This window comes from Onthophagus taurus, chromosome 11 (genome assembly GCF_036711975.1).
Source record: "Onthophagus taurus isolate NC chromosome 11, IU_Otau_3.0, whole genome shotgun sequence".
Lineage (NCBI taxonomy): Eukaryota > Metazoa > Arthropoda > Insecta > Coleoptera > Scarabaeidae > Onthophagus > Onthophagus taurus.
The window spans coordinates 30761898-30783903 of NC_091976.1; the positions used below are offsets into that span (position 1 = coordinate 30761898).

At 33.8% G+C, this 22006-nt stretch overlaps 1 protein-coding gene across 3 annotated transcripts in view; it reads left to right on the top strand.

Moving 5' to 3' along the window:
* LOC111416731 (uncharacterized) overlaps positions 1 to 22006 on the top strand; it is a 129154-nt gene that overhangs the window by 26357 nt on the left and 80791 nt on the right. The window contains exon 1 of one of the 3 annotated variants that reach the window (XM_071199728.1): positions 11318 to 11354. The exons of the other annotated variants lie outside the window; for them this stretch is intronic. The gene's annotated coding sequence lies outside the window, so the exon portion shown is untranslated. Of the gene's footprint in view, positions 1 to 11317; positions 11355 to 22006 lie in introns of those variants that run through there. 3 annotated transcript variants of the gene reach the window in all.

A 22006-nucleotide genomic window follows, 5' to 3' on the forward strand; every position in this document is an offset into this window, starting at 1 on the left:
GAAGCTAAATTCATCATCAAATTGAATCCATTATGGATTATACCCAACCTGAATGATTTAGAATGTCAAAAACATCAAATTTGACGTTTTTAGCAACAAAACTGATTTTAACTCAAAAAGTATAAACAATGGAGAAGTTCGTTATCAACAAAAATTGTTTCATATTAACCCAAGAAGCTAAATTCTTCATCCAATTTAATCCATTATGGATTACACCCAACCTGAATGATTTAGAATGTCAAAAACACCAAATTTGGCGTTTTTAGCAACAAAACTAATTATAACTTAAAAAATAGAAACAATGGGAAAGTTTGTTATTAACAAAAATTGTTGCATATTAACCCAAGAAACTAAATTCATCATCAAATTGCATCCATTATGGATAATTTCCAACCTAAATGATTTAGAATTTCAAAAGCACCAAATTTGACGTTTTTAGCAACAAAACCGATTATAACTCAAAAAGTATAAACAATAGAGAAGTTTGTTATCAACAAAAATTGTTTTATATTAACCCAAGAAACTAAATTTATCATCAAATTGAATCCATTATGGATAATTTCCAACCTAAATGATTTAGAATTTCAAAAACACCAAATTTGACGTTTTTTAGCAACAAAACTAATTATAACGAAAAAAATAGAAACAATGGGAAAGTTTGTTATTAACAAAAATTGTTGCATATTAACCCAAGAAACTAAATTCATCATCAAATTGAATCCATTATTGATTATACCCAACCTGAATGAATTAGAATGTCAAAACACCAAATTTGACGTTTTTAGCAACAAAATCGATTATAACTCAAAAAATAAAAACAATGGGGAAGTTTGTTATTAACAAAAATTGTTTCATATTAACCCACGAAACAAAATTCATCATCTATTTTAATCCATTATGGATTATACCCAACCTGAATGATTTAGAATGTCAAAAACACCAAATTTGATGTTTTTAGCAATAAAATCGATTATAACTCAAAAAATAGATACAATGGAGAAGTCTATTAACAACAAATATTGTTTCATATTAACCCAAGAAACAAAATTCATCATCCAATTTAATCCATTATGGATTATACCCAACCTGAATGATTTAGAATGTCAAAAACACCAAATTTAACGTTTTTAGCACCAAAACTAATTATAACTCAAAAAATCGAAACAATGGAGAAGTTTGTTATTAACAAAAATTATTGCATATCAGCCCAAGAAACTAAATTCATCATCAAATTTAATCCATTATGGATTATACCCAACCTGAATGATTTAGAATGTCAAAAACACCAAATTTAACGTTTTTACCAACAAAACCGATTATAACTCAAAAAATAAAAACAATGGGGAAGTTTGTTATTAACAAAAATTGTTTTATATTAACCCACGAAACAAAATTCATCATCTATTTTAATCCATTATGGATTATACTCAACCTGAATGATTTAGAATGTCAAAAACACCAAATTTGATGTTTTTAGCAACAAAACCGATTATAACTCAAAAAGTATAAACAATGGAGAAGTTTGTTATTAACAAAAATTGTTTTATATTAACCCAAGAAACTAAATTCATCATCAAATTTAATCCATTATGGATTATACCCAACCTAAATGATTCAGAAATTCAAAAACACCAAATTTGACGTTTTTAGCAACAAAACTGATTATAACTCAAAAAGTACATATAATGGAGAAGTCTGTTATCAACAAAAATTGTTGCATATTAACCCAAGAAGCTAAATTCATCATACAATTTAATCCATTATGGATTATTCCTAACCTAATTGATTTAGAATTTCAAAAACTCCAAATTTAACGTTTTTAGCAACAAAACCGATTATAACTCAAAAAGTAGGAATAATGGAGAAGTTCATTATCAACAAAAATTGTTTCATATTAACCCAAAGAACTAAATTCATCATCAAATTGAATCCATTATGGATTATTCCCAACCTCAATAATTTAAAGTTTCAAAAACACCAAATTTGACGTTTTTAACAACAAAACTGATTTTAACTCAAAAAGTATAAACAATGGAGAAGTTTGTTATTAACAAAAATTGTTTCATATTAACCCAAGAAGCTAAATTCATCATCAAATTTAATCCATTATAGATTATACCCAAGCTGAATGATTTAGAATGTCAAAAACACCAAATTTAACGTTTTTAGCAACAAACCAGATTATAACTCAAAAAATATAAACAATGGAGAAGTCTGTTATTAACAAAAATTGTTTCATATTAACTCAAGAAACAAAATTCATCATCTATTTTAATCCATTATGGATTATACCCAACTTGAATGATTTAGAATTTCAAAAACTCTAAATTTGACGTTTTTAGCAACAAAACCGAGTATAACTCAAAAAGTAGGAATAATGGAGAAGTTTGTTATCAACAAAAATTGTTTCATATTAACCCAAGAAACAAAATTCATCATTTATTTGAATCCATTATGGATTATTCCCAACCTGAATAATTTAAAGTTTCAAAAACACCAAATTTGACGTTTTTAGTAACAAAACCGATTATAACTCAAAAAATAGAAACAATGGAAATGTCTGTTATCAACAAAAATTGTTTCTTACCAACCCAACAAACAAAAATCATCGTCTATTGTAATCCATTATGGATTATTCCCAACCTGAATAATTTAAAGTTTCAAAAACACCAAATTTGACGTTTTTAGCAACAAAACTGTTTATAACTCAAAAAATAGAAACATTAGAGAAGTTCATTATCAACAAAATTTGTTTAATATTAACCCAAGAAATAAAATTCATTATCTATTTTAATCCATTATGGATTATTCCCAACCTGAATGATTTAAAGTTACAAAAACACGAAATAATCCTGAAAAGACTTTTATTAATCCATTTTCATCCATCATAGATTATTTCCATATGATTTTAATTTTTGAATTATTGATATGAAACAAGTATTTGTGTTTTTTTATTCCTAGTTTACGACTTTTGCATAAATAATTCAAAATTATAATAGAACTAAATTCAATTTCTCCTTGATTTATAATTCTCTCTATACAAGCGCATATAATAGATGAAAATACATGGTGTAGGTGAATAGAGTGAAAATTAGTAAATTCAAAATTTATCGCTAGTAATATGCAATACACGGGAAGTTCGCACGTAATGTAAATTTTACGTTATTAGGTACATCGATCAAGAGCAAACTCGCTGTTAATATATTGTGAGCGTTTTAATTACAACGTAAATTTAATAACAAACATTATATTATTTTCATAGTGTTCTCAAGGAAACGGCTCGAAAGGAAACTTGAAGAATGTAGGTGTTTGAAGTCACGATACACGGGTCGTATCGTTAACCTATGCGGGGAAAGTGCAAAATTGCAATTATTAATGCCCGCGAGTCATTCTAGAAAAGTCACGTGTACAGTTCTATTAAGCGGTTGATCGTAACCTTGGGAAAAAACCATTTTATTGATAATATCTAAGCGAAAATAATATTATAATACTATTAATACACAGCGGGAGCAACATACTTGAGAAAACGTGGGAGCTCGACGTGCCCTTTGAATAATTCATTTCGGGTAGGGCGAAATGGAAAAAGTCCACGCGTTTTTTTTCTTGCACGGACGTAATAAGGCTAATATTATTCACCAAGTGCACCGTCTTAACGGCTTCGGAGGAATGTCAACCACAAACACGGGACGTGAGCAAAAATCTGTGTGTCGTTCAAAAATTTTCTCCACAAAATTAACTGCAATTCTACGAGTATCTCACGTTGATCAAATAAAATCGGTTCATTCAGATTCGTTTAAAATCGAAATCTTCTTTTTCAAGAAAAACTTATAATGTAACCAATTAAACTTCCTTCGGTGCCCCTTTTTTAAACATCGGCACTCAATTAAACTGTCTAATTTTAAAGCGGAGTCAAACCATGACCCAGGCTCCATTCCGAAGTTACAGCACGAGTCTCATTAGGCTAGGTGATTGACAGTTTTGCCGCACCGCATAATTTGCTTTTCTCCAGAAAACCTTCTAAAAGTTCAAATTTTTACACGAAATTTTAGTCACAAAAACCTAAAATTAAAGATTAGAAGAGATTACAATTTTAAGAATAAGCAGAGGTAAAAAAGGTAGTTTTTGAACGTCTAGAATACGAAACTCGTCCACGTACCGCTAACTTTAGAATTAAAAACTCCCGGACGAGAAGCCGGTTTCGGGCATAAATCAGGACATTCCGGATTAGCCGAGTTGCATGTTCGCGTAAAAGCATTCCGAAATCGGGGCCACCTTAAGAGCCCCTCGCGCGTTTATTTATCGCGCCGCATCGGTTGCGGGGGGATACCAAAGGGTCGACACGATGCATGCACGAACATGCAAATTCTCTACTAGGAAACAAAATGAACTCTGCATTCAATTACTAGTTTAAACCAGCGATTGCAACATTTCTTAGTATTAGTTACAACGATGATAAATGGTAATGAATACAAAATAGCGGATGTAAGATGATATAGGTCTTTCATAACTTATAAATGACATATCGTAATTAAGTAGAATACAAGAATCGAGGAAGCAAGATTTGATTTGAAGCTAAAAATAAGTTACTTCACCACACCTTTAGATCCCAGAGAAGGATCTACTAAAAATTGCCTCCCTTAACATCTTCCTTTGTGTTATATCCCTAAACTTCATTCCAGATATCTCTAAGCAACATTTTTGATATCATTCAGCATCATTTCCGATATTTTTCAACATCGCTTATGAAATATCTCAATATGCCCCTGATATCTTTCAATATAATGTCCGATCTCCTCCAACATTGTCCATAACATCCATTAACTTAATATTTAACATATCTCAACGTAATCTTAAGTATCTAGACATCTCTTAACACGATCCTTCAATATCGTATTTTATATCATCCTATATCAGCAATGACATCAAAAATTTTGTATATATATTTCAAAATAATTCCGAACCTCGCCATCCCACAATATCGTTCATCATATCGTCTATTACATCCATCTATAGTGTTTCTGACAACGATGATATCTATCAAAATTATCCATGACACCCATGAACACTCTCCTTGATATCTCTAAGCTTCATTCCTGGTATCTCTAAGCATCATTTTTGATATCTTTCCGCTTCATCTCCGATATTTCTCAACATAGCTTATAAAATTTCTCAACATGCCCCTGATCGAGGTTTATATATTAAAGGTTCTCTATGTTAATATGCTGTAATACTTTGATTTTAGTTTGTTGGCGAGGGGCAAGAGCAACAGTGTTTCGTGGCGTAAGGTCATGTTTAGTGAGAGTTGAAGTGTCTTCTCTAGTGATAACATAAATCAATTACTACTTTAGTTTCCCTCAATTATTTTATGATAAGTGAATTTATATCAAATATCAATATCTTATTATCACTAAACATTGTTTTTGATGTTTTGAAACGATGATATCTATCAAAATTGTCCATGACATCTATGAACACCCTCCTTGATATCTCCAAGCTTCATTCCTGGTATCTCTAAGCATCATTTTTGATGCATCATCCTTCAGCATCATCTCGGATATTTCTCAACATTGCTTATGAAATCTCTCAACATGCCCCTGATATCTTCCATCATTGTCCATAACATCCTTTAACTTCATATTTAACATATCTCAACGTAATCTAAAGTATCTGGACATTTCTTAACATGATACTTCAATATCGTCTCTTATATCATCCCATATCGGCAATTACATCAAAATCTTTCTATGTACAGGGTGTGTCAAATGTTTGGAATATAGCCAATAACATCGCCATTTGTGATTTTAAAGAGAAATGTTTCTTTATTAATTGTGGCACAGTAGAATCTAACAGGACTGCTACATGCATTGTATTTTTGTAGCCCACTACGGGTTGGTTGCCCGCACTCTACGTCACTATTTGCCACGCCCTGTTAACTGTCATTGAGTACTATGCGTTTGCTGTGTGTTTTTTGAGATTTAGAGGTTACATGATAGACATTAATACGTCTAAAAAAATAAAACTTCAAAAATAATATGAATACGTCTACGATATAACCTCTAAAAATACACAGCAAAGGCATAGAGTTGGGCGTGGCAAATGGTATGACGTAGTTTGCGGGCAGGTTGTCACAACAATGAATGTAGCAGTCCTGTTAGATTCTACTGTCCTTGATTGTGGCGCTTTTTTTGACAATACTTGCTTGGTTAGATTGTTCTTTGTTGCGTTGCTATGGCAACGAACATTGTTATTTTAAATGAGATGTATATATTTTTCTTGCATAGTTTGATAGAACATAAGTAAGTAAGAAAAAAAATCGAGAAAAAATGCGTTTTTTTTTAAGTCTTAAATCAGCTAATTACAATCAAAGTAGGCGCCGTTGACAGCTTTAAATGTTAAATGTTGGTTGCCATAGCAACGAAGCAAAAAACAATACAAACAAGCAAATATCGCCAAAACATACGCCATGATTAATAAAGAAACTTGTATTTGAAACATTTCTCTTTAAAACCATAAATGGCGAAGTTATTGGCTATATTCCAGACATTTGACATACCCTGTATATGTTTCAAAATAGTTCCGACTCTCTCTGAACATTATTCTGTCTTAGATATGTAGAAATCATGCTTCGCTAAGTATGGTTTCTAATAACTTTAAACGTTATGTCTAATATCTCACAATATCGTTCATCATATCATCCAATATCGTATTACATCCATCTATAGTGGTTCTGACATCTTATTATCACTAAACTTTATTTTTGATGTTTCGAAACGATGATATCTATCAAAATTGTCCATGACATCCATGAATACCCTCCTTGATACCTCTAAGATTGATTCCTGGTATCTCTAAGCATCATTTTTGACATCTTTCAGCATCATCTCCGAAATCTCTCAACATGCCCCTGATATCTTCCATCATTGTCCATAACATCTTTAAACATCATATTTAACATATCTCAACGTAATGTAAAGTATCTGGCCATCACTTAACATGATCTTTCAATATCGTCTCTTATATCATGCCATATCGGCAATGACATCAAAATCTTTCTACATATATTTCAAAATAGTTTCGAACCTCTCTCAATATTATTCCGTCCTAGATATGCATAAACCATATTTCGCTAAGTATGGTTTCTAATATCTTTAAACGTTATATGTCTAATATCTCACAATATCGTTCATCATATTCTCCAATATCGTCTAATTACATCCATCTATAATGTTTCTGACGTCTTATTATCACTAAACATTATTTCTGATGTTTCGAAACGATGATATCTATCAAAATTGTCCATGACATCTATGAATACCCTTCTTGATGCATCCCTAAGCAGCATTTTTGGTATCTCTAAGCATTATCTGCGATATATTTCTCAAAATCGCTTATGAAATCTCTCAACATGTCCCTCATATCTTCCAATATCATCTCCAACCTCCCCCAACATTGTCCATAACATCCTTTAACATCATATTTAACATATCTCAACGTAGTCTAAAGTATCTGGACATCTCTTAATATGATCTTTCAATATCGTCTCTCTGAACATTATTCTGTCTTAGATATGTAGAAATCATATTTCGCTAAGTATGGATTTTAATAACTTTAAACTTATGTCTAATATTTCACAATATTACATCCCTGTATAATGATTCTGAAATCTTATTATCACTAAACATTATTTCTGATATTTCGAAACGATGATATCTATCAAAATTATCCATGACATCCATGAATACCCTCCTTGATATATCCACATTGTCCATAACATCATATTTAACATATCTCAACATTCTAAAGTATCTCTTAAGATGATCTCTCAACATATTCCGTCATCCATTAATATTGTTTCTGATATCTCTAATTATCATCCCTTTACATATCTCAATATCGTCTTATTGGCTCGCATATCGACAATGACATCAAAATCGTTCCTGACACCATCCAACATCCTCTATGGTATCTATCTATGCTACTAGTGTTTCATTATTTGCCAACAGTGTCTACATTATCTCCAACATTGTTTATGACACTTTAATACCATGCATAACATATCTCAGCTACACTCTCCTGGACATCTTCTCCATCATATATCAATATAGTTCTTGATATCTTTAATTATCATCTCTAACACTCTCCAACTCCCTCCATCGTCTTTACTATTTCTTTCAATACCATTATTGTTGTAATTAACCCTCTACTCCACGATTTATTAAATTTTACAAAAAAAAATGTTTTTCTGGTTTATTATGGTTAATATAGTTGAGTATTAGTAAACACAACAATATTAGCAAACATTTATTTTCAAACAAAGAAATTTGTTTTTTGTTCCCAATAATGTATAATAATGAAAACTACAGATTTCCAAAATTAACATTAAAATCAAGGTAGATGATTGTAATGTATGCTCACACGTTGAACGAATTGGCTCTTATACAATACAGATTTAAGCAATATGCTCAAAACTGTTCTGACATGTCCTACCAATGGGCTGCGGAAGACATTATAAGCACTGATACTGTGCTATCAATGCCGTCAGATTTGGCGGTATCACTATCAGTGATTAATGCTCGATACCAGATTGTACTGCCTGAGTGGCAGTCCTGGATCGAAAATGAAAATTATCTGGTTCGGGCAGACATTTGCTTGTACACAGATGGATCAAAAACGCCTGAAGGGGTAGGAGCAGGAGTATACTGCCAGACACCTCGAATTAAGCAAGCCTACAGCCTGGGTACGTACTGTACTGTATTCCAGGCGGAAGTATTTGCTATTGACATGGGTGCTAAAAATCCTTCTTGAAAGAGGGGTGAAGAACATGACAGTACGAATTTTCTCAGACAGTCAAGCCGCTCTCCATTTGATTGTAAGAGAACATTAAACACACTGAGTTGTGATAACAGAGTCTCTCTGATCTGGGTCCCGGGTCACTCTGGGGTTGCTGGCAATGAAGCGGCAGATAAGCTAGCACGAGATAGCAGCGCTGAAGCGTTTGTGGGACCGGAACCAGCAGTTGGTGTATCATTTGCGATGGCCAAATATAGGATTCGACTGTGGGCTGAAGAGAGACTTCGCCTACTGTGGACCAGTTCTCCTGGAATGAGACCCGGGAATATTTTAGGACTTGCCCGTAGTAGCATAAAAATTCTAATGGGTGTTTTTACTGGGCACTGCCGATTAAAAGCACACCTCAACTTGTTGGGTTTAGCCGACGATGTTGAATGCCGACTATGTGCGGAGGAAGCAGAGACGGTTGAGCATGTTTTATGCCACTGCCCTGCCGTTAATCGTATCAGATTCTCGATTTTTGGGTCGCAGTTTATTTCCTCAAAAGATCTGAATGACCTTTCGCCGAGCAAGGTATTAATGTTCGTTAAGAGCATTGGACTGCACGATGAAATTTGATAACGATATCTATCGGGGTACAATAGATCCTTAGGGTCGCGGTGCAAGGTTGGTTGGTCCGCCTACCCGATATGTATTCTATGTAATGTAATGTAATGTAATGTATACAATAGTAGACAATAGTTGTTGCTAAGCAATGACGCACGAGAGCCAATTCATTCACCATGTGAACATACCTTAATTAAAACTATAAACGCATAACTGGTTAACGATATAACTATATGTGTACATAACTGTATCGCATAATTCGTTGAAAATGCATAAGATGGCGTTACTATGTATATTTAAGATATATGTTCCCAATTGGGAACAATATGCAATAGAACATTTTGCAAGACATCTTAAAAATGAATTTGGAGTTCCTTAAGGTTTTAGTTATTTTTGAAGATAAAATTTATATAAAAGTAATGGAAAAGAATTGAACTAGATGATCGGATTTTATACTTGAAATATGTATATCTACTGTCTTTTAAGATTAAGTATTAAAATATCTTTTATACTACATCACATAGGATTTAAAAGACCTTAAGGATTTTGTCGTTGGAAAACTTCAAGTACAAACTCCTTGAACTCGACGTGTACACCGCAACTATTTCACGGTAGACTTGGCTATGTCGCAGACAAGACGCGTTGCCTAAAATTACCTACGACCCGTTATAAATTACCTCGAACGGGGAGGGTGGTGGAGTAGAGTTTTCCCACAGACGACGACGGCAATTTTACGGACTTTAATATTTTAGGAATGCTGCCAGAGCGGCGCTCGGCGTGCGAAATTTAATGCTAATAAAGCCCGAGTTAATCTGACGTGTTCAACCGAAATTTACGGTCGCGTTAAGCTTTGTTTCCAAGATTATTTTCGTTGGGTGAAATGGAAAAATTGATAATCGATGAACCGGCGAAAAAAAAATTAACGTTCCAGATGGTTCCCCCAACGGGGTACCGAATGTTAGTGAAGGCGGCGGAGAAGGGTCGATGTGTCATAATCTTAATGAGTTTGATGAGGAACGCCGGTATTAACATGATTACCCTTGTCAAATTGCTTGAACAGCTGTCGTCTTTCTGTAAATAATGTCTACGAAATGACCGACTTGTAAAACTAAATTTATTTATTCAAAAATTATGCAGAAAGTTTAAATTGAATAGTCATGAGTACATTACACATCATGGTTAATTCCTAATGAGACTTTATAAACGAAGAAATCTAATTCGCTTTCACGTTTTAAATCGAGAAAGTGATTTAAACCTAATCAAATTATAATTCTTAACCGCAAATATATTATTATTAAAAATTATATTATTAAACGAATGCGTTATAAACTTTCTCGTAAAGTAACCCGCTGTTATATTTATACGAGTATTTATATAACATTTCGACACGGCGGTTTCCCAGAGCCTACTTTCGGTCAACAATAACATCGAACGTTGTGCAGTTTAGAAACTTTAATGAATCCCCAAGCTCGACAAAGAAAACTGCGAAACAGCTCTAAAATCTAACGATATAAACTAGATACAAATTTTGCTGTTTATTCTGATAACGAGTAACGGTTTTGCAACATAATTGTTAAGCTGAAACAATTATCTTCGATTTAATTAGAGGACCGAACCTCGTTAACCACTAAAAACAAATGACCGCGAAATAATGTTTTGATGATCATTTATAGCTACATGTTTACGGGAGTTTGGCCCAATTAAAATTATTTGTTATTATTAATGATGCGTTCATCATTGACTTATAAATTTGATAAACCAACCATGCAATTCAATTACAATCAATATAACCGCTCAAATGAATTAATTATTAATCTAACACTACTAAATACATTCTAATGTTAACAGTTAATAATTTTTTTCTCTCAAATGTAACGTTAACTAGAATAATTATTGTTTGAGTAGCTGTAAATGTTGCAGTATGATTCAGTGTTTTGCTTAGATCAGTTTGTTTTTAGGTAAGTAAACCTAAATAGATTACAATAAATATTGCTTTGACGGTCTTATTGTTTTCGACTTGTACCGGTAAATCACTCGATTCCGAACTTACGCAACCGTGTGGTCCCGTGAATTATTCCCAGAGTAAAGAAACTCGAAGAAAAAGGTGAAAAGATTTACGAGTCTCCTCTCTTGCTAAAACCGAACACGAGAGACCAAAAACGGCGATCACGTACGGTCCGACACAATGGCCCTGTTGAACTTTTCACATAAAACATACTATAATTCGTCACGCACGTGCACATCTCCTTCAAGTTACGTCAAAGATTTTCTTTTTAACAGTGTTTAACGAGTGCGGGAAATTAGCACCCCAATTTTTGATTTTTAAATTTTTCGTTGTTGTTCTAGATTGTTCTAGAGTTGTTCTACATTGTTCCAAAGCGGCAAATAGAAAAAAATAAAACCTCGGTGAGAAAAATCGAACTAGCCCCCTCATTTTTGGAAAAATCAGATTTTCTTTGTTGTTCTAGTTATTGTTCTAGAAAACCAAAATTATGGGATACAGCATTACGAAGTTATAACTAAAAATAGGTTTAGCTGCCAAAATGTCTAGTTGATTGCTGTGACCATAGTTTTTCTATTTTCAATTCACAAATACATACTTATTATACCTAAAGCAATCTGGAACCAGCTATTATTTTCACTAGAACAACTGTATAAAGGACACTTTACTCTTTGAAAATTAAAGTTTTTGGAAGTTTCAGTCAGTAATTCTTGCATCAGCGGTTTTAAATTACACAATAACAATTAAAAAACATATAACGATCTAAAATATCTCAAACTTTGCTGATTCAAATTGTTTTAAGGAAAAACTTTACATTAGGGAAAAAAAGTTTTTCTGGTTACACGGACATTAATTTTGCAAAATCATATCTTCCTAAAAATACAGACCTAAAAAAACCTAAAGTACCTAAAAAGAAAAATTATAAATCAACAAATAAATAATACAAATATTTGTATTATACATTATACAGGGTGATTCACATAAGAACCGACACAAAGCAGGGATATGTAGAGGACAATAAATTAAGATGATTTAACGCAACTTATCTCTATACCAAGTTGTACCTCTGAGGAGTTATAGGCTTTCAAAGTTGGATCTTAAATTTTTAAAACATTGAATATCTTCGTAATACATTAAGCTAGAAAAACCAAATTTGGTATACGTTATGAGTGTACCGAGGGTATTAATTGGTAGCAAGTTGATTAAGGGTGATGGTTCCCTAAATTTTGGTAGATTTTTTTAACCTTTTTGTGGATTTAATACATTATTACCTCATTTCATGTGGAATTTAATTCTAAAACTTTTTTTACTCTTACTATTTTTTAAAAAGCATTGTCGTTTTCATAAAAAACTCAAAAAACTAAAGTCGCGTATCTTGTTAATGCTAGTTAAAATCATCGAAAATTCAGTAGTCGGCTGTGAAATTGTACGTAATTTGAGGAATAAACTGTTTATTATGAACTAAAAAGACATCATCCATAAACAAATTTAGTTTAGGCATAATAATTTTCTAGTGATAAAGAGAAAATCCCCAAAATCTCAATATTAAGTACTTTTGGTTTTAAAATTGATCATAACTCAAGAATGAAAGGTGATGACGAAAAGTTTTTTAGGAATAAATTGTTTATTATGAACTAAAAAGATATTATTGATAAACAGATTTTGTTTAGATGTAATGATTTTCTAGTGATAAAGAGAAAATCCCCATAATGTCAAAATTAAGTACTTTTGGTTTTAAAATCGATCATAACTCAAGAATGAAAGGTGATGACGAAAAGTTTTTTAGGAATAAATTGTTTATTATGAACCAAAAAAATATTATTGATAAACAGATTTTGTTTAGATGTAATGATTTTCTAGTGATAAAGAGAAAATCCCCATAATGTCACAATTGAGTACTTTTGTTATCAAAATCAATCATTACTCAAAAATTAATTGTGATGGAGATAAGTTTATTTGAAATAAATTGTTTATTATGAACTAAAAAGACATCATCCATAAACAGATTTTGTTTAGTTATAATGATTTTCTAGTGATAAAGAAAAAATCACCAAAATGCCAAAATTGAGTACTTTTGGTATTAAAATAGATCATAACTCAAAAATTAAAGATGATGGAGAAAAGTTTATTGGAAATAAATTTTTTATTATGAACTAAAAGGACAATACTCATAAATAGATTTGGTTTAGTTATAATGATTTTCTAATGATAAAAAGAGAAAATCATCGAATTATCAAAATTGAGTATTTTTGGTATTAAAATTGATCACAACTCAAGGATGAAAGGTGATGGAGAAAAGTTTTTTAGGAATAAATTGTTTATTATGAACTAAAAAAACATAATCCATAAACAAATTTAGTTTAGGTATAATGATTTTCTAGTAATAAAGAACAAATCACCAAAATGTTAAAATTGAGTACTTTTGGTATTAAAATAGATCATAACTCAAAAATTAAAGGTGATGGAGAAAAGTTTATTTGAAATAAATTGTTTATTATGAACTAAAAGGACATTACTCATAAACAGATTTGGTTTAGTTATAATGATTTTCTAATGATAAAAAGAGAAAATCATCGAAATATCAAAATTGAGTACTTTTGGTATTAAAATTGATCATAACTCAAGGATGAAAGGTGATGGAGAAAAGTTTTTTAGGAATAAGTTGTTTATTGTCAACTAGGAAGACGTCATCCATAAACAAATTTAGTTTAGATGTAATGATTTTCAGGTGATAAAGAGAAAATCCCCAAAATGTCAAAATTGGGTACTTTTGGTGTTAAAATCGATCATAACTCAAGAATGGAAGGTGATGGAGAAAAGATGGAGAAAACCTTGTCGTCAAATAACTTTATAATCTATTTGTCGAGTTTGACTTACAATTTCATAGCCGACTACTAAATTTTCTCTTATTTTAAGTAACATTACGAAATACGTGTCTTTAGTTATTTAAGTTTTTGTGAAAACGACAAAGTTTTTTAAAAAATAATAAGAGTAAGAAAAGTTTTAGAATTAAATTCTACATGAAATGAAGTAGTAATGTATTAAATCCGCCAAAAGGTTAAAAAAATTTGTCAAAATTTAGGGTACCATCACCCTTAATCAACACTATGGCAACCAGTTGTTTCAGATACTTTATTTAGACAATGATTAATTTTTGATATCTGAAACTGTTGGTTGCCACGGTTAGCTAGTGCTATTTTGCTATCTCAATTGAATAGGACGTGTTCAATAGGATTCAACTCCGGACTTAACGCCGACCATTCTTGTGATACCGGCGGTATGTGGCTTTGCATTGTCATGCACTACAATGTTTTGACAAATTTTGACCTACCCCATATGAAGCAGGCACCACATGGTCCTCCAAGATGTTTTCGATGTAATTCATGGCAGGAACAACAACAAAATCTGTAGTCTATACTGATTCCAGCCCAAATCATAACAGATCCCCGACCAAATCTATTCACTTCCTGTATAGTAGCGGCTGCGTAGCGTTCACCAGGATGTCTATATACACATACTCGAGTTAAACGAAATCTGGACTCATCTGTAAACAGTCCAGTGACGAAGTTGCCAATCTCTGTGATCCAGTGCAAATCTCATTCGCGCTGCTTTGTGATGCTGCGTCTTCTAGGTTTCAAATTAGCTTCTTTTAATCTGTTTCTAACAGTTTGATCAGAAATTTCTATTCCATGTGCTCATCTTAGGTCGTTTGGGAGGTCTCGTGCTGTGGCAGTACGCGTACGTAGACAGGAAAGGACAAGAAATCGGTCTTGATTTTGAGTAGTTTTTCGATTTCGACCTTGTCCAGCTCTTCTAACATGTTGGCCAGTCTCCTGAAACTGCTGACTCAAGAATGACTGACTGAAACTTCCAAAAACTTTAATTTTCAAAGAGTAAAGTGTCCTTTATAGAGTTGTTCTAGTGAAAATAATAGCTGTTCCAGATTGCTTTAGGTATAATAAGTATATATTTGTAATATGGAATTGAAAATAGAAAAACTATGGTCACAGCACCTTATGGTATCCCATTATGGTATCCCTTATGGTATCCCATAATTTTGATTTTCTAGAACAATAACTAGAACAACTAGAACAACCCAGAACAACTAAGAAAATCTGATTTTTCTAATAATGCCAAGTTTTTATTTTTTCTATTTGCCGCTTTGGAACAATGTAGCGTTTTCATTGTTGTTCTAGAATAATCTAGAATTAATCTAAATTTAAAAATCATAAAATGGGCTAACTTCCCGCACTCGCGGTTAACGCAATTTAACATTGCTTGAATTCCTAGAATTAATATTCGAAATAACTTTGAAACCCAATAAAGTTTGGTTCAAAGCTAACCGAGCATCGCCGCGTCTAATTGATTCAAAGGCAAACATCGATATGAAATGTAGGTGTTTGCGTCAACAATTCGGGAGGCAGAGGGTGGCCGTTAATGGCATTACGCGCGATTGAAGTCTGGGACGAACCAGTAGTTCGAGAACTTGTTCCGCTGCAGTTATGGCTAGCACAAATTGGTACGATCCGCAGTTTCTCCAGAATTTCACCCTTTGATCTCTGCATCCTGGCTAACTACCGCGCCATCGAACGATCCCTAGGGTACATCCGGTTTTGCATACACAATTTGTACCGCCGCTTGTTTGTCATTACTACCCCTTTGGTGTTAATTGACTGGATCTACCTTGAACGTGTCCCCGTTATGATATAATCTAAAAAGAAACATCAACCTTGGCAATATACCTCATTCACGCTCTAACGCTCGCTAATATGTTTTAATTACTTCGGTGGATTGCGGGAGGCAAAAACCGCGCGCTTAAATTTAATTTTACTTATCCTTCGGCTATAAACAGTCGAATAGCGCGCTAAATGGCTCCGGGCTTATGTAATCGTTGCTTAATTTCGGCTCGTTCCGTTTTACGACTTTGTATTAGTTCGCCATTATCTGCCCGAGGGGGTATTTAGGGTGAATTGCTGCAGCCGCCCGTTAATGCTGATTAATTCTAATTTCGGCCGCGATTCGATCGCCCGATCCGTTCGTACACAGTAAAGGTACGCTTGATTACATTAGGGCATTCATAAAATCACACGTGCCATGAAATTTCCTATCTATAACACTCAATTTAATCCTCATCGCATTTATAATCTTTTTGATGATCTAGTAACTTTAGTTTTTTTTAATCATTTTCCAATAAATACTAATTTATTGAAATTTAAGCCAATGATTCATAAACTATACCCCGCGACCTCTTCGCAGGGCATCGTGATGTATTGAATCAAATTGAGAACCTAAATTTATCTACATTTTTCAAAGTAGACCCTCTAAAAAGTCTAGACACATTTAAGATGTTTTCAACAAAAAAGGTTACAGATAAAAATTTTTTTCTCCAAATCTTTGAGGTTGTACCAGATTTAAAAATTCCAAGATGAACGGTTTTGCAAATTTCAAATTTTCATAATATACAGGGTGCCCATTATGTATGCAATATAGTCAGATCGTCAAGTACCTCGAATTATTACCGTAAATTAAATTTACATATAAAATAAAGCAACTAAACGAAAAATTAGTGTACATCTCCAGTAATTCGAGGTACTTGACGTAGTTAAATTTTCTTAATAAACAATTTTTACATGTTTTTCAAAAATTTTCTGATATAAGGGTATTAAAATTTTACGTCATCGTAAAGAGAAAGAAATCTCTATCAAATGAGCCTAACGAAAGATTCGTTGCTCATTTGTTTTCTGAAATAAAAACAATTGAATGCTGTCTTATTATGGCAAATAACATATCAAACAAGTTTTGTATAAAATATTTTTTTATAAAGTTGATACTTACCAAGATATATACAATATTCCATACATAATGGACAACCTGTATATTTATCCTATTACAACGTTGGGATGTTGTTGGGAGCCTCTATCCATCTTCTAAAACTGCATCTGTTCCTTGCCATATTCTGCACTTCGTGCACACTTCGTGCACACTTCCTCCGCTCTTGCGCACTACCTCCTCCACTCCATCCTCCCATTTTATCCTTGACATGCCTCTTCATCGTTTTCTAACAATTCCCATTTCCATTACTCTTCTGGGAATTCTCTCTTCTGACATTCTGACTAGCTCTCCATACCAGCTCAGCTGTTTGTTTTCTATTTCACTAATCGTCTCTTATAGTTTTGTTTCTATTTCGATCCATTCTTGTTTTCCACGCAAAGTTTCTTAAAAACATCATTTTAGCTGCTGTTATTTTTGATTTGTATTTCAGCCATGTTTCAGCTCTATATGTAAAGGTCGGTGTATATATTTTATAGTTTTATAAATTCTTAATTTTGTATTTGTTCTTACTTCCTTCTTACCCACAATTGTGTTATGCATTTGGTAATATACATTACTTGCTTTTTGTATTCTATTTTATATATCTCTATCTATTGCTCCATTCTCAAGTATAATAGTGCCCAAGTATTCAAATTTATCAAAAATTTCCAGTCTTTCCCCACTTATCATTATCTCACTTCCTGCATTTTTCTACCGATCAGTCGTGCTGGAACTCTCTTCTCCCATTCTGATCACGTGGCCAGCCCATCTTAGGCGTTGGAGTCTGAGGAACTGTGCTTTATAAACCTTATACAACTCGCGGTTGTTTCTTGATCTCTATCCATCTTCCTCACGAACTTGCCCAAACATTCTCCTCAAGATCCTTCTCTCATATATACATATATACGCAGTTTCGTTTCTTGGTGTTTATCCCTAGATTTGAATATTGAGGTCAATGCAGAATACGCGCTATTGGCCAGGATTGATCTAATTCTGACTTCTCCTTCCTCCGTACCCAGCTCAGATAATTCTACACCAAGGTGAGGCATATAAAGTGAGGTACCGCTCCTGTTGTCATTTGTCGCTGTCTCAATATTGATGCTTCTCCTCGTCTGTAGCAGTAACTTTGTCTTCTCAGTGTTGATCCTAAACCACACCGCTTCAGCGCCATCCTTCAGCATTCCATACTGTCGCGCTTAGTGTCTCTTTCTAGTTCAGCCATCCTGTCAAAATGGAGTCCTCCCCAACTTCATTTTCCTTATTACATATTCCAGCACCAGGTTAACACGGGCGGGGTCAGCCCATCTCCCTGCTTCAAATCCTGCGAGACACGCTCTGGTGCTTGAACAAGACGTTTCAATCTTGCTGGGATTTCAAAGTGTTCCATGATCTTGAACAGCTGTTGTCTATCAAAGGAGTCGTAAGCCTGCCTAAAGTCCACAAATATATTATGCACGTCGACATCATATTTCCAGGCTTTATTTAGTATTTGCTTAACGGTAAATATTTGGTCTATGGTGAATTATCCCTTTCTAAATCCTGCTTGGTACTCGCCTATGATGTTTTCGGCAAAAGGTTGCAGTCTTTGCTTCAGGATATGTGTGAACAGTTTATAGTTTCGACATGCAAGCTTGTATATAGGGTATATTACCGCCTATCTATATTGCTCAAGCAAGGTTTCTTCTTCCCACACCCTCAGTTGCAGTGTATAAATTTTCCTTGCCAACTCCTCACCTCCAGCCTTCAGGACTTCCGCTGGTATGCCATCAATCAATGGCGCCTTCCCGTTTTTAAGCGTGAAATTGCGTCTTGAACCTCATTAATGGATATGGCCTCCGTGGTCTTCTCCTGTTCTTGGATTGTTGTTAGTTTTCGGACATTTCTCCATTTAGCCTGAAGCACCCTTTTACCTTACTATATACACTTTTAATTGCTCTTGGTAATTTTTTATTTATATGTAACGCTAGTAAGGCATTCAATATTTCTTCTTTTGGTACTGCATCAAAGGCCTTGCCTATTTTCATTGTTTTATCTATTAATGTTCGTAATGACGTCATCATTGCAAGTATGCAACCAATATCACAGTATTTTTATTGCAATACGCGATTTGCGTATGATGCGTATTGCACTGTGATGTTGGTTGCATACTTGCAATGATGCCGTCAGGTACGATAATTAATTAACACACTGTATGGTGTGTCAAAGTATTACTATTCTCTCTTTGCCATGAAAAAAGTACGTCCTTTTGAAGTATTGGAACCTCATGAAAACATTTTAATCGAAAATAGTTTAAGCATTAAATCAGCATTTCAAATATCGAGTTGTTTCCGAATAATGGATAAAAGGCGAGAACCGTAACACATCGAGAGAATCGAACACGTGTTGGTAAAGCGTTCGTCTCTCGTACTACAACATGTCCAGAGCTTTTTTTATTGCCCCGTGCGCGTTCTCTAATTTCCGGATTTCGTGCCGAAGGCGTGTTCCGGCAGAACGTCGAAAGCGCGCGTCTCGTAAACGCGGCAATAACACCAAAGCGTGTCCGTGTTCGCTTCGGGTTAATGAAGCGATTTTTACCTGCGAGCGGTTTTTAATTCGGTCCCAGATCGAAACGAATCGATACATCGTTCGTCGTAAAAAATTTTCCATTACTTCCGCCCAAACAACGTTTTAATCCGTCGGAAATAGGCGCGAAATCGAGGTGAAGTAAAGGCTCAAAATAGGAGTGGAAGTTTACGCAACGTGATAATTACGTTAACAAATCCTTTGACAAATTAACACTACGACAGCGGGGGCGACTGATTATATCGGGTTCCTTTGGACAGTTTCGAAATATTTTAGCGGTGTGCATGCTGATTAGTGAATTAACGTAATTAGTTGTTATCTAATTTTCTAACAATGCTGCGAATTTGGTTAGTCGCTAGAGAACTAGGTTGTGAGAAAGTAGACGACGACAGTGAGGAAATTAAAACGATTTAGTTGTTTAACTGTTAAACGACTAATTTAAACTAAGCTTTTCTATTTATTCGGTTTTTTATAATTGGATTATTCGATTACATTTCATTAGATAATTGATTTAATTAAGGATAATAAGGAGGTCTCTGTCTTCGAAACTATTTAAGGTTGAGAAACGGAACGTTTTTAGGTAATAAAATAATACTTCAAGTTAGGTAATAACAAATTCGAAGTTTTCAGAATGAACGATTTCTTTGAGAAAAAATTTGAAAGCAACCAATTAAAGTTGGACGTTTTTGAAAAATTAGGTTAAAGAAAAAAAATTTTTCTTCCAAACGTTTCAAGATTTAGAAATAAAATTTTTTGAGGTAATAAAAGAATGTACCAAATTTTAAGTTTCCATGGTGAAGAATTCTTTTAATAAAAATCTTTAAAAGTCGTATTGGGTAGTTATTGAGCTAAAATTGAGGTTGGAAAGAAAAAAAAATCTTCAATACTATTCGCGACGAAGATATGAAACTTTTTGAGGTTATACAATAACATTCGCGGTTAGGTTTAGCTTTGTTTTAAGATTTTACCGTGAACGACTTTATTTGCTAGTAATAAAAATGATCAATTTTGAACGCTTTTTAAAAGAAATGTTTCTTTCTCCAAAACTATTCGAGATTAAGAAATTAAACTTTTTGAGGTTAAATTAAAGCTAGGTCTGTCCTTATATTGTCATTGAACCATCATGTGTTTATTACCATGAGATATCTATCGCCGGATATACAGGGTGTGTCAAATATCTGGAATATAGCCAATAATTTCGCCATTTGTGATTTTAAAGAAAAATGTTTCAAATAAAATGTTTTTTGTTTTGTTGTTATGGCAACCAACATTATTATTTTAAATGGGCAGTGAACATATCAATCATATGGTTGCATGAAAAAAAATCAAGAAAAAATGCATTAAACTAAGATTAGAACTAAAACTAGAAACTTTCGGGTCTTTTAATAAAAGGTTTGACGTTTCGGATGCCATGTTGCAACCTTCTTCAGAAACTGGTTCAAAGTGACGAAATCAAAAAATCGGTAACTATATATAAGTCGGAAAAACTAATTAATAATCAGTTAACGCTATTACAAACTGATTAATAACTAATTGCGTCGCGGCCGGTGTGAGGCGGGAAGAGGTCTTCGTGTTCACCACCATCTTCCATGTTCTGCTAAGCTCCCAGCCATCCTCTCTGTTGACGTTATTTTTATGTCGGTGAATCTCTATGGCTTCTCTTGTCAGTCTTTGGTAGTATCTGTTGTCCCTAGCCAGCACCTTTGTTTGTTCGAAGTTTATTCGGTGCCCCTCTGCATGGCAATGTTCCGCAACTGCCGACTGCTGGATCTTCTTCAGCCTTACATCCCTCTCATGCTTCTTGATGCGGCACTCGACGTTGCGCCCAGTTTGGCCAACATAAACCTTCCCACAACTACACGATAGTCGATAGACTCCCGCTCCTTTTAATGGAGTTAGTTTGTCCTTGCGAATCGGGAGTGTGTTCCGAATTTTGCTGACCGTGCCGTACCGCACTACGATGTCGTTCTTCTTGAGGTGCCTAGCAATTCGTTCCGTTACACCTGAAACATAGGGAAGACAGATAAATCCAAGTGGTTTTGTACTTACCGTGTCCTCTTTCTGTTTTCGCTGCTTGATGGCCTGGTTGGTGTCCCTCGAAGTGTATCCATTCTTCTGCAGCACGCCTCGTAGAAAGTGTTGCTCCTTCTTCAAGTTCTCTCCTTCACATAGTCTCGCTGCTCGCTGAAATAATGTACGGATCATGGACCTCTTCTGTTGGGGATGATGATGTGA